The 13,609-nt window shown below is 42.0% G+C and overlaps 1 long non-coding RNA gene across 1 annotated transcript; it reads right to left on the bottom strand.

Annotated features, from left to right (window-relative positions):
• Positions 1–11,137: 11,137 nt before the first annotated feature.
• LOC142391577 (uncharacterized) lies at positions 11,138–12,656 on the bottom strand. Its single transcript, XR_012770592.1, has 3 exons — positions 12,498–12,656; positions 11,586–11,632; positions 11,138–11,459 (listed from the first exon to the last, which is right to left on the bottom strand). It is a non-coding gene; the product is annotated as an uncharacterized LOC142391577 (long non-coding RNA).
• Positions 12,657–13,609: the final 953 nt, after the last annotated feature.

The following is a 13,609-nucleotide window of genomic DNA, read 5'->3' as shown; positions in this document are numbered from 1 at the left end:
TCAGGTTCTGGTTCAGGTCTCTGGTGGATCCTGATGGGAAAAGTGCTTTTTCAACCTGTATGCATGATATACTTAATAACCTCTAAATCAATGACCTGATGTGAACTTACTCTGCTTTCGAGGCCTGTAAGTTGAAAAGTGGGAGATCCTTCTGCAGTTCGCTCTGTGAGGACCCCCTCCTGGGTCCAGGTCTCTGTCCCTTCCTGTGAATAAAGGTGGTTTGGTGATGTGAGCGCTGAGCTGGGACATGGAAAAGAGTCATGGACAGTTAGAGATGGTCACCTCACCTCTGAGCTTTGCTCTGGCTCTCATGTTCCCCACACAGAGATGTTTTAGTGTCCTCACTCTGATCCATGCTGCTGAACTCACATCAGCTCACACACACTTTCTACCTTCTTCTGCAGAGGAAACACAGATCATTCATCTGCACATCAACTCACATCCTCCTCTCCACATTTACTTCTGTAAAAATACCAGCTGCTCCTCCTCTGATTGGCTGTTATTCTCTGTTTCATATCAGTGTCGGTTTCACGCAGTCAGACAGCAGAGTGAGGCAGAGGAAGCTGCCATCAGCTGCTGTACTTCTACTATCAGTCCACTAGATGGAGGCACGGAGCTGCAGCCCAGCACACATCATGATCCAGATGATGGAGCAACATTTCCTGATTCAGTCCAGCTGGAAGCTTCAGTCAGCTGAACATTTTAACCATTTCAGCTGATAGATGATGCAGCAGAGGTTCATCAGTGATAAAAGTCTCAGAAGGAATCTTACTGTTTAGTTTCCAGAGGACTTTTTAACATGAAATACAAACAGTGATAGATGTTAGATCTCAGCTGCTGTCAGGTGACAGGATTCAAAGTATCAGCTGAATTTAATTAAAGGTAAACACAAGAAACTTGTGCTAAAGAAAAAAATGGACCAGACTCAGTGAATAATTCCCTATAATCCCTATAATATAGATCAGTGAGCAGTGCTGACATGTCATTGGGGCCATCAGGTGGGAACCTGCTTTATGTTTATGTTTATGCATTTAGCAGACGCGTTTATCCAAAGCGACTTACAATTGAAAAAATATATAACATTACAGCTAACATCAAAGCTAACAATAAGCTACCGAGAAGGAAACCACCAGTCAGACCCTGTCAGAGGGGACAGTGTAGCGATAGAGAGCAGGCATAGAGGGAAGTACAGGCTAAGTGCTAGGATAGGAGATGCTCTCTGAAGAGCTGGGTCTTCAAGAGTTTCTTGAAGATATTCAGGGATGCCCCTGTTCTGGTAGTGCTCGGTAGGTCATTCCACCATCATGGAACGACACATGAACAGAGTCCGGATGGTCTTAAGCGTGGTGTAGGCACCGCTCGACGTCACTGCATCAGTGTTTTGTCTAGTTGGGCCCACGATACCTCCAGGAGGCTAGACAGTGATCACTGGTGTCCCAAAGTCACTCCCCTATTGCCAGCCATCACTGCTCCTCACACCACAACAACCATCTTTTTTTCACAACCAGAAGTTACCCCAGCCTCTCACCAACTGCACACCAGTCATAGCAGGGTGGGGATTCAAACCCTGGTTTGGGTAGGGGGTAATGAAAGTATAGAGGGTGCCAAAGGTGGAGGCAGGACAAGACACACTAGCAGATTCAGCAGACAAACTCACCTAAACAGTCCTACAGTCACTAAAAATGCCATCAAAAACAAGGCCATACATGCCAACTCACCAAAAATGGCCGCCTGGTTTCAAAAGGCTCACATGGGCCACACCCTCCACTTAAAAATCCTGGATTTCTTCTTTGCTTCTTCAAAGAGTCTGTTTTCCCTAAGTGCTGCCCCTGCTGGTCCCCCAGATACTATTGCTTCTTCTAATCCAAATCCACTGACTGGACTTTACTGCCTCATCTGACACTTCCTTCACTATTTTCCTCACACTCTGTCCACTTACACCCAGCTCCCTCAACAATGAGACAACAGACTTTGCAACAAATCCTCTGCATCCTACTTCCACTGGACAGATTCTAACTTTCCATCCTCGCTGCTCTGCTTTTGCCCCCAACTCCACATACCTAAGCTTTTTCCTTTCATATGCTTTTGCTACTAATTCCTCCCAAGGAACAGTAATAAATGAATGAAGTGCACATAAACAGCTACACTGTAGATAAGTAGCAGCAGGACTCCATAAATCCATCCTGCAGGATCACTGCAGACTGACAGGAACCACCAGGGGGCGCTCACTGCTCTCTGTTAAATATTATTCACCCGCTGATGAGTCCACATGATCACACTTTGACCCACATGAATTATGATCCTTTATAAAACAGGTTGAGAATCCAACAGGATCAGAGTCCAGGACTAATCTGCATCTCATATCAGGACTCAGAGTTTTACTGTGAGTGTGTTCAGAGAGCAGTGATGAACAGAGTGTGAGTGAACAGCACATTGCAGTCAGAGTTCCTCTGTTGGAGGAGAAAACAGCAGCAGACTGAGTGGGAAACATTTCATGTTGCTAACAAGCTGCAGCTCCTCATCAACACACTGATTGTTGCTGTTTACTCTCAGCTCACATGACTTGTGTCTCATCAGCAGAGAAAATCTCTCTCTGTTCTGAGGCTTTGTTAAGGCCAGACACTACAGGTGAATAGGGTAATATTTTAAAATAATAGATATCACCATGAAACTTCCTCAGTTGATTACTTATACAAGTATGAAAAAAAAATGTATTACAAATTTTAGAAATTTGTATGTTTAATTTTGCAAATTAGGCATTATCTCATTAAATATGCGCACATTTGCATATATTTCCGGAAGATAGATCTGAACATATGATAAAGCCAGGTGCAAAATTCTTTTTTCATTTGGTTTACACACAAAATGAAAAGAAAATTACAGAGAGATTTCAGGATATCTGCTTTAATTTCCTAGGAAATCAAAATATACTGTCCATAGCCTAAAAAACATCGATTTTCGCAATATTTTTTTGATTATAATGTCACATAAATCAGGTCAGGAATGATTTATCAACAAATCCTTCTGTAAATATCTTCAGAATACAGCTAAGTGTATAACTGGAAAGTTTGGTGTTAGTAGGTGCTCCATAGGCTGAGATATTGATACAAAAAAAATACAAAAAACTGATTTTGAGAAAACGGCATTTAAAGATTTAAATAGGGGAATTCATTTTGGTAAATTTGGGCAAAATGTACCGCCACGATTAAACAAAATGTGATGAAATAAACATTTTAATATATGTTTTTAAATAACACATGGGGCGGTCGGTGGCGTAGTGGGTTAAGCAGCCGCCCCATGTACAGAGGCTACAGTCCTCGCTGCAGCTGGCCCCTGTTCAACTCCCGCACCGAGCGGCCTTTTGCTGCGTGTCTTTCCCCTCTCTCTGCCCCCTGTCTCTCTCCAACTGTCCTCTCATTAAAGGCATAAAAAGCCAAAAAAAATAATACTTTAAACAACACATATTGAAGGAGTAGACTGGCCCAAAATCTAAAAATTGACCACTGCATGAAAAATCACTGTTTTTGCCCGCCGTGTCTCGCCTTAAATGAATCAAAGTGTCACTTACTCAGCTTTTTCCACGAACTTCTTCCCTCTGCAGATCTCTGCTGTGTGGACCAGGTCTGTGTAGAAGAAGAGGAAATCCTCTGCTTCTTCTCCGACATCAGTCCTCTGTGTCTGCAGGCTGCTGTCACTCTGAAAGTCTTCAAACCCTGAAAGAGTCTTAAAGTGATCAAAGGTCAGCTGCTTTAGCAGCTTTATATGACTTTAATTCTTCAATAATTAACCCGCAGCAGCTTCCTGCTGCCACTCTGAGAAAAGCTGAGAGCAAACAGCTTTATTTTCCTCCTCTCTGGCAGCACCAACAGTTTCTTTAAGTGGAATCTGGAAGTTTCTGCTGCTCACACTCAGATGTTGATGTCATGGAGGCGTTCAGGCATCAGCTTCCACTCTTCTATATCCAGTCAGAGCATGCAGTGGCAGCCGCTCCAATAATCCAAGATGGATCGTGTGGCCTTGTGAGGTCATGATGTGATCACGTGTTCATCATTCTTAATGTGCACATACCTTATGAAAGCTATCTGAATGAAGAACAACACTTAAACAGACCTGTTTTGAACAAGCCTTCTTCTCCAAATCATGTTGCTTTGAGTGTTTCCATTATTGTGGACATTAATGCAGATCTATCTGATTACAACTAATTCTGACTATTAATCACACATTATCAGTTAAAAGGGCTTTTACCCACAGACTCTTATATTACTGGATTGGACTGGGACTGGATAGTGTAGTAGTAAGATTACATTTCATCTGGGTTCAAATCCCCTTTATGAAAGGTACCACCACCAGTAGGGGTCCTGAGGCAAGACCTCCTTACCCTACCCACCTACCAGTGTAAGGTGGTTCCAGTGTAGGATAAAAGCATCGGCCAAATGCATAAACATATTAGTGAGGCCTGACTCTCTACCTCACAGCTGGAACATTGTATTAGTACAACAAATCTGCATGTTTCATAGAGAGTTTGAGTATTTTATGAGGTGGTGGCAGCTGATCATAAACAGCTGCAATGTCAATAAATGCTGAAAATATACAAAAGTTATTCCTAAATTAAAATGTTTTCCATGCAGAGAATGTGGACATCCTGCCATGCTCCTACAGATGAACCTTCAGGTGGTATCTGTTTACCAAGAGATGATGCTGTGTGTACTGAAGAAGACGTGAAGCTCAGACAGGAGATCTGGGGCCCGTTGCACAAAAGTAGGATAAGGGATTAAGCCGGGATATGTTGGCTATCCTGGATCAACTTATCCGTGATCCAGTTGCACAAAAGTGGGATAGAGGGAAGTGGGATATGTTCAGACGTAAGTTACCATGGAGATTTATTCTGTGAAGCTAGCCTGCTCCAGACCAAGCTAAGTTCCAGGATCTATTTAATCTCATTCCTCATCTCAGTCAGCGGTCGCCACAAATGGAAACCAATATTTATGTCACTGCCTAGAACATATTGTTAAAACATTTAACTATACCCACTATCATTATTGAAACATTTGTGATCATTTTAGATAACTGATGATTTTAGATGAACCACTAGATAATTTAGTTTCCCACAGACTACACATAAAGTACATCACCATATAAATATAAATACACATTAGAGAGTACCATGATGTTCCTTTTTTGAACAAGGATGAATCAAAGCAAGTAAACCATCAGCTCCTTTCAAAACTGAAGTCACACAGTGCTCTACAAGACAAAAAGCACAGAATCAAAGCATGCAGTTTGAGACAAACTGTTTGTAAAAATGGGCTATACAAATAAAATTGCCTTGACTATACAGCACAAAAACCTAACAAAAATTCCTCTGCCATTGCAGGCCCAACTTAAATCAACATGCATATTAATTAAAATAATTTAACACATACCAGCCGACCACAGTCGTCATCCGGGAAGATGGAAGGAATGTCCCAGTATGAGAGCTGGCACTCTGGGGGCCCTCTCCTTTCTCAGGCAGGCTACATTGTGGAGGACAGCACAGGCCACAATGATATCACATGCCCTGTCTGGGCTGACTCTCAGGTGGTTCAGACACTGAAAGCGTGCCTTCAGTAGGCCAAATGTCATTTCTATCCGGGCCCTTGTTCTGGCATGGGCATGGTTGTATGCAAATGGAGTGAGCAGAAAAGGCTGGCAGGCATACCCTCTGTTACCCAGAAATACACCCAGGAATTCACCTGTGAATACAAAATGTTACCATCACAACCTCATAAGTAGTGACATTCTTAACACAGCCATTATGTTAAAAGTGGTTGTCAATAGAGTTTCTGTGGCTCACCTTGTGATAGGCGCCGATAGATCTCTGAGTTCCGAAACACACAACATTACTGATCAAATAGTCAGCATTGCAGACCATCTGAAATGATAAGATGTTAAACCAATTAATGCACAGTACAGGCAATGTGTGGGCAGGCACATTCTTAATAAAAAGTACACTTGTTCAGTATTTGTCAGGGGACTTACCGTTCTGCAGGATGTTCTTATATTTCACTTTGACTTGCTGCCATGTCCGTTTTGGCCCAGTCATGTTAAATCTACACACACAAAAACACACACAATGAAACAGTGGAGGAGCATGGAGTTACATTTAGATAGTTTCACTCACATGCAGTCAGTTTCAACTTATTCATAATCAAAGTAGGCTACAAATATCTTTTCAAATATCGTCACCTTCCTAAAATAATCGCATAAGTAATTTTTTCAGGTTTTTCATGAAACACAAAAAACTCCCCCCAAAAGTTAAATTATAGCATAAAATAATAATTTCAGTCAGTAAGTAGGTATCAAAGGATGCTTGGCATAAGAACACTTATTGTTTTTCATAAAAACTAAGATTAAATAAATGACTTAGGCATTTTTTGGACCACACCTTTGATGCCAAAAAATGACTTGGGCGATTATTTTAGGAAGGTGACGATATGTTAATTAACATTTTATTTGGATTGTAGCCTAATTGTGATAGTTTCAGTGGAGTGGTGAGAGTGTATTTGTGCACTACTTACGCATTCAGGCGGTCAGCAATGGTTTGCCACGCTTGCTCCCTTTGTTTTTTGACTGTGGCAGTATTTCCTTTTTGTTTTATTTTCTCCTTCACCTCTTCATAGGTTTCCATTAATAGTTCTTGCTCCGCTGGGGAGAAATACGCCGCCCTTGTTGCCATGGTGAATCAGTGAATCTATGATCGATCGTGGGGTCTATTTAAGCAAGCCGTGTGCAGCACTTATCCGGGATCGGTTTCACCTGGCTTAATGAATCCGTGTCTGCTCATCCTGGCTTGGCCTTTGTGCAACCAACTAAGCCTGGGCGCCCATGTTTTGGATTCCTTGAACCTGGCTAAGTAATTCATCCTGGATGTCTAAATCCTACTTTTGTGCAACGGGTCCCTGCTTGTTGTATGAGGACAGAGTGTCTGTCTTATATGGAGGTGGGAAGCTTGGTTTAAATATAGAAATAATGTCTTTGAATTGTATTGATTTAAAAGTGTCCTCTCAGTAGCTGTGAAGTTCTGTCCGTGATACTGAGCGGGACTCTGCAGTGATGGAGATGTGTCTCCCTCTGGTGGTGAACGGATGAACTGCACGATGTCAGGTTAATGAGCCCAGAAGTGTTCAACTGTGAAAACTATCAAGCTGATGTCAGCAGTGAGAATGTTTTTCATCATTCAGTAAAAATGTTGTGGTTCTCCTGTTCATTGTGCAGAATAAAAAGACAGGATGTTCTCTGCTTTGTAGCTTTGATTCACAGTGGCGGAACTAGACTTTTTTTCTTGGGGTAGCAATGGGGTGGCCAAGTGTTTTTCAGGGGGTCAATGGTTTACACCACACACAAATAAGTTTATGCGCTAACAGTAATGTGGCACCAGAAGAACATCAAACCATCTGTTAGTAATTGAGTAATGTATATCTGTTATTATTATTGTTATTGTTTTATTATTATTTATTCCTATATGGACTTACGCATGTTGTTCTCTTGTCTTGTGTTCTTCTTTTATATGTCATGACTTGTGATCATTTTTGTCTTATACTATATATATATATACATATATACACACACACACAATTTCCAGGGACTACAGATGAAAGATGTGAAGTGATTATTTCTGGTGCCTTTACAAGTTAATTAATGTGTATTGATCTTTCTTATACAAACCTATAAACAGTAATTTCAATTTGCAATAATGTTTAAGTAGTCACATATTAAGCAGACAGAAGATGCCATTTTGAGTGCAATTTTTTGTTTATTTATGTACAAAATGAATATGGTGCATTTACCAACACCCTGATACCATTGACAGAAACTAAAATGCACATAATAACTGAGTCACACAGTTACTCAGACACTGGGTCTGTTACACACTTACTCTCACACACAGGTAGTCAGTTGTTCACACAGTCAGCAGTCCCTCAATTGTCAGCAAAAAAACAAACAAAAAACCCAAAACCAAAACAAAAAAGTAAACTGCCAACAATTTGACGTGACATACAAAGACTGACAAGGTTTTAACTAAGCAAAACATACTACACAGGTAAGTAGGACACAGTGCAGAGCATGGCCATAACCAGAGACAAACAATACCCGTCTTAGCTTCAACAAAGCATAGATCTTCTACCATATGGCAGGGGTATTCAACTAAAATTTAAAGAGGTCCAGTTAGAGAAAATTTCTCGAAGCAAAGGTCCGGAAGATCATAATGTCTAACTATTTAGTGTGATATATATTTAAGTTTAGTGTGATATATATTTAAGTTTAGTGTGATATATATTTAAGTAGCCAAGTAGTTGTATCAACATCTGCATGAAATCAAAACCTGACGGTTAAATCAAATGAATTTAGTACAATTCAAAAACTTTTTGACAATATTTATTGTCACGTAACATAGAACTGAACATGTATGTATGACTGCAGATAAGTATAATGTTCTCGATCATAGCAGGGGCTCCATCTGTGGTTATTGAAACCACTTGTTTTGGCTCTATTCCTCTCTTTGTTAACATCTCCTTTATGGCCAGGTAGATGTCTTCTCCTCTTGTACTGGTCTGAAGGGGAGTGACACCTAACAGGTCTTCACAGAACGCTTTCTGGACTGGTCATATTGGGCTGTGAGACCACTTATTTTCTGTGATCTCACTTCAGATTTGAGTGGGTATGTTTGTTCAAAACATACCCACTCACTTTATAAGTGTCACAGTCTCTGAACATATGAGACACACTGTTTTAATGCTCCCAGTGGGAAGTATGAACAGAAACGAGTCTGTCCATTCCGGATTAAATGCTCTATTTTTGCTGTCCACTTTTCTTTTTTTGGAGAGTGCCATTTGTTACTTAATTCTCTACCTTTCTCTGGCTCCGTCGTCCGTTCCTCTCCCTTTCTCCGTCTCACTCCTGTTTCTCAACTTTCTTCAAGTCAGTCGTCTGTATATCTCCCTTTGTTTTCTCTAAATGTATGCTATCTATCGTCTTTTCATGTGTGACTTGACTCGTAGATTCGCAATGTTTACCGCCTGTAATGCACAGACTTGATTGGCTGAGTAGTATCACGTGGGATTGGTCTGTGCGTTTCCACAGCAGCTGAACTGCTGTAAAGACTGCAAAAGCTGCGCCGGTTAAAATGGAAGCGCTCCGTCAGGTTTTATCACAGCAGCTAAACTGCTACCGTAAAGACTGTCAATCATCTGGGGGGGCACTTGGGGTAGCCAATCAGATTTCAAGGGGGTCAAATGGCCCCGTAGCCACCCCTGTAGCTCCGCCCCTGTTGATTAAAATATTACAGCCAAGTAAAAACATCCTGCTCACACATGCAAAGACAGAACAAGCTGGAGTGAAGTCAGGGTTAAAGATAAAGTCTGAGTTAATAAAGCTGAACAGCAGCTGATGGGCACTCCACATGTGCTGCCTTTGTTTATGTCAGTCAGTGACTCACATTTGAAAATGTCTTGTGCTGTTATCAGGAAGTAAAGATGGAGAAGACTGTATAGCTGCAGCTGCTGGAGACTTTGGAGGATCTGGGAGAGGAGGAAATGGGAGCTTTAACAAATTAGCAAGCCTGGACGATCTTCTCCCACTTCACTTTCAACATCTGAGATGTTTTCTATGTTCTGCTGTGAATAAAATATTAGTTTCTGAGATTTAAAAATTACTGCATTCCGTTTTTATTTAATGTTACACAGCATCCCAACTTTTTCCCACATTCCTTATTCCGAACCTCACTAATCATCTCCCTCCTCTCTCAGAGTTACACGTCTACCCGGGTCCTCCCTTTGGCTTTCAACACCCACCGCTTTTAAATAAACTCTGTTCCAACTCTGATTCTCCCCGAGTCCTGTGTCTGCTCTCGGGCCAGTTTTTGTGAGGCGGTTCGACACAACAAAAATATTCTAAAAGAAAAACCTGACGGCTAAATATATTCAGAAAATAAACGATTTAAAAAAGAATCTGAGAAATAAAATCTGAGATTTTGTATATATTTTAATGAACAAAGTGAAAGTAATCAGATAAAACAATATATACACCAAAAAGTCTAGAACCATCTAAAAATCGAAATGTTCAGATATGAAGAACAAATTTGATATAGAAGAGAAGTTTTCATCAAAAAAATCTGAATGTTCATTAAAAGTCCACATTTCACATGTAAAGTCCTTGAGACAGAATTTTAAAAAAATGAACATTGTGGTGAACAATGATGAAAAATCAATAATTCAACATGTGAAAATGTCAGGAAGTCCAAATAAAGACAGAATGAACCAAACAAACTAACAGTGAAATACTGGGAGGATTTTCATGTTGAACATCAGGAACTTTCAGTCCAAAGCAGATGTTGTTAAAGTCCAAATATTGTTTGTAAAACGTCATTTCAGTCCTCTTTGTGAGAGTTCAACAGCAACATTCTGCCATCAGGAACCAGCTCCAGTCCAGGTGTCCTTTCATCATCTAACAGGAAGTGAATGTGTGAAACATCAGGATGAACCCCGGCTGCTCATTGGAGCAGAATCAGTGAACATCTGTCAGCAGGTTGGAATCCATCTGGGCTGATGGCAGCTCAGTGATTCCTCTCTGATGTCACAGTTTGTCACATGACTTCAGCTGAATGGTCTCAGTTGAAGTCAGCTGCAGAGAAACAACCTGCTGATACTCAGTGTGAAGCTTTGACTGGAAACACACAGAAAAACAACATCCTGGAAGAATGGCAGCTTCCATCTTTAAAGGACTGGAAGAGGAAGAAGTTTCCAAGGAATCATTTAGAAGAGTTTCAAACAGAAACTGACAGAGTCCATGAATCTGAAAAGGTGTTTCTGAGTGAAAGAGACAGACATGAACAGACTGAACTATCTGTTCAGCAGGGACTCTCTGACAGGAGGACACTCTGTATACTCAGCACAGAGACAACCAGGAACCAGGTGACCTGGACCAGAACCTAAATCCAGGATGCAGAGGTTCTTCAGTGAATGTGGTGCTGAAGGTGTGGAGATGGATCAGTGTGTCAGAGGAGACTCTGTAGAAGGACAGAGTGCCAGCAGGACGGTCCACATACACTGCTGCTCTGTTAGAGACAGAGGAGGAGGAGATGTGTGTTACTCTCTTACTGTGACAGACAGAGTATTTACCTCCATCAGAGCAGCTCAGACTCCAGGACTGATCATTCCATCCAAACAGACAGTCTGTGTCTCCTCCTCTCCTGCTGATTCCTCTGTAACTCACTGATATTTCAACTCTTCCTCTCCACTTGACCTCACAGTAACTGCGACCAGTCAGAACATTTCTACACAGCAGCTGAGGCCAGACATCAAACCTGTCTGGATGATCAGGATATGACTGAACCTTCTCCACATGTGTCACCTCCCTGTTGTTGTCAGACAGTTTCAGGTCTCTGTTCACTGTGTTTGTGTCGATTGTGAGTTGACAGGAATCTGAAGGAGAGAACAAACACAGTCCAGCTGCAGTTATTGATCTATCATCTGTTCACTTTGATCAATGAGTGATGTGACAGTGTGACGATGGCTGGATGTCATGAATCAGATGAAGAACACACTCACACTTCCTCAGCCCTGGTGTCAGCCATCGTTCTCCAGCAGGCTCCACCCTGAAAGGAGGAGGGGGGTCAGAGCAGCACCGTCTCTTTCAGCATCAAACATGGACATTACATGGCTCTCACACACATTGTTCTACACTGAGAAAGGAACAGTCCAACATCTGGACACATCCACTGGAGTGGAGCATCTGGAAACTACAATGAGCAGAATCAACACTGACGCGTACAAAACTGCTTTGTGGAAGTCACAATTTCTTCTTTCAGCCGTCTCCTCCTTTTCATCTCTTCACATATGAAGAACTCTGTAAAAACTCCTGATCTGACCCAGAGCTGCAACCTTCTATCTGCCCTAAAGTCTGACTGATCTGCTTCTGACAGGAACATCCTCTGCACAGCAGCCTGCCTCAGATTCTTCACATTGTTTTCACTGTTGCTCTTTTTTCTGACTCAGCTGGGAAATGTTAAAGTGACTTCTTGTCCGTGCACATGAAGCTAAGTGACTGTCAGAAACACAGGGGATCTGTGTGCTCTGTCTGCAAGTCATATATCAAGTCATGTGGAGCTCAGAGGATTGTCTCAGTTTGTACTGGTGGCTTTATCTTTACTATCAGGGTCAGAGGACCAAAAAGACATTTCTAAAAATGAAAGACTGTTCCTTTAACATGCAGAGATCTGTCCAAACTAAATCAACTCTGACCAACAGACACTTCTCGTTGTTGTTCCTGCAGATGTTCTCCTTGCAGACCTCCTCTACAAATGGGTTAAGGTTAAAGGTAAAAAGGCTCCTACATGTGTGATTGTTCATGTAACACTCAGCAGGAAGCAGAAGCACAGGGCTGAGTGCAGGACAGAGAACATGTTCCCAGCTCTTCCTCCTCTATCAGACATTGTGAGGCTGCAGCAGGCCTCTCCATACCTGAGTGTGTGTGGATCCTTCAGTGCAGCCCTCAGCAGCTTCTCTCCTGAGTCTCCTGGATGGTTGTAGCTCAGGTCCAGCTCTCTCAGATGGGAGGGGTTGGAGGTCACAGCTTCAGCCAGAGAAGCACAGCCTTCCTCTGTGATCAGACAGCCTGACAGGCTGCAGACACACACAACAACAGAAACTCTGAGAGAACTGCTCTGAAGCTCAAGCTGAAGGTCATCCAATGGTAACAACATTCTTAGAGAAAGATTCTTTTCATCATTTTGCTCCAGTAACAGTTTCAGATAAAATGAGAAGAAAATATAAACAATCTTCTGGGACAAACAAAGAGGAAACATGGCAGCAGTGAATGAAAAACCTGGATGAAAAGAAAACCTCTGAGAATAAAAACTTTAGATTATTGTGAATATTTCAACATTTCACTCTTCACTGAACTCTGCACACCTCAGACTTCCAGCACACCCCAGAGTCCTGTCATCTCCTCAAATATTCTGATGACTCTGCAGCTGTTGGCTGCATCATGCACAGTTCCTCCACATTTGAGTTGAGCTTTGCTCACAGCCTGACTGGAGCATTAACTGGAACACCTTCCTTATAACTGTTCACATGCAGAGGAGCAGAATCCAGTTACTGACTGAAGTCTGTCTGACGCTGCAACTCTGCGGCCTGAGTGAGAACATCTCATTGTTGGATATGTTCCCAACAGAGCACTTTGCTCTCAGGCCGCAGGTTTACTTGTGGTTCCCAGAGTTTCTAAAAGCAGAATGGGAGGCAGAGCCTTCAGTTATCAGGCCCCTCTCTGTGGAACCAGCTGCCAGTTTGGCTTCAGGGTACATGTAAGTACAGCTGAACTCACTGTACACCTGTTGTCTTTAAGTTACTTGAATGGTGATTTTATTACATGCTTTAAAGGTGGTGTATGAGATCTTGGAAAAACGGTTCCTGCAAGCTACATTTTTAAAAATACACAACCTTGCCTCTTCCTTCAGCCCACGCCTTCAAAACACATGAACGAGTCACGAGTCTGTGAACGCGCAGGGGGGAGGGGGGAGGGGGGCTGACGGTTGATTGGCATGTCAGAATCTAATAGAAGTTACTCTCATCAT

This window comes from Odontesthes bonariensis, chromosome 11 (genome assembly GCF_027942865.1).
Source record: "Odontesthes bonariensis isolate fOdoBon6 chromosome 11, fOdoBon6.hap1, whole genome shotgun sequence".
NCBI lineage: Eukaryota > Metazoa > Chordata > Actinopteri > Atheriniformes > Atherinopsidae > Odontesthes > Odontesthes bonariensis.
Note: the sequence above shows the minus strand (reverse complement) of the source record. Positions and strands in the feature narration are given on the sequence as shown.